This window comes from Aplysia californica, unplaced genomic scaffold (genome assembly GCF_000002075.1).
Source record: "Aplysia californica isolate F4 #8 unplaced genomic scaffold, AplCal3.0 scaffold00580, whole genome shotgun sequence".
NCBI lineage: Eukaryota > Metazoa > Mollusca > Gastropoda > Aplysiida > Aplysiidae > Aplysia > Aplysia californica.
The window spans coordinates 399730-400535 of NW_004797850.1; the positions used below are offsets into that span (position 1 = coordinate 399730).

At 36.1% G+C, this 806-nt stretch overlaps 1 protein-coding gene across 1 annotated transcript in view; it reads left to right on the plus strand.

The window, feature by feature from the left end:
- Positions 1-164: 164 nt before the first annotated feature.
- LOC101854362 overlaps positions 165-806 on the plus strand; it is a 9891-nt gene continuing 9249 nt past the window's right edge. Inside the window, exon 1 of the mRNA XM_013087376.2 lies at positions 165-183. The gene's annotated coding sequence lies outside the window, so the exon portion shown is untranslated. The remainder of the gene's footprint in view (positions 184-806) is intronic.

Consider the following 806-nt stretch of genomic DNA (forward strand, 5'->3'; position numbering starts at 1 on the left):
AATATGTTATCGCCTTGAGCAGTTTCGTCAGATTTTGGTGCGCAGTTTTGGTACGAGTTTTCCCCCTTGCCCATCCTTTATAAACGAAACTGCTCTCGCTCGCACAACGACGTGCAAGGGAGCTGTTACTTTGGAACCTGCGATACTTTGTTCACGTAAAACTGTCAGCGAAAGACGACAAGGGTGAGTAGCATTCTAAGTACAGAGATAACTTTTCTTTGACATGATTGTTCCTTTTCCTAACACTAACTTTATACAGTGCTAATAGAGATGTAACAATATTGTTGTACTGGTTACATCACTCTGGCTCCGGATCGTGGGCTATGTCAAAGATGCCTCCCCCTCCAAAAAAAACAAAAAACAAAAAACAAAAAACAAACAAACCAAAAACCTCACATTGTAATATTTCTGAAATATTTAAGAATCAATCTGCATTATTTTGTTTCGAGCTCATTGGCCGTCCTTTTCACCCTGGCAACTCGGCCAGCTTTTTTACTTGACTTTCGTTTTTGTTTCCGATCCAATTGTGTTCTTCTGTCCCCGAAGAATTATGCGAATTTAGATGGCCAAATTATGCCCCAAAAAAGCCAAATTATGCAAAAATTATGCAAGTTACCGTAACAACTTTCGCGACATGTTTTGCACTTTTTCAACACAAATTATCTTGACTTTTATGTTTTAAGTACAGAAAATTTTTTAACAGAACATATTAGTATCAGTAATTTGTAGTGTATTTGGAAAGAAAACAATACACATCTGTACATCTGTAAAAAACAAAAACAAAACAAAAAACAACTAAAAAATAT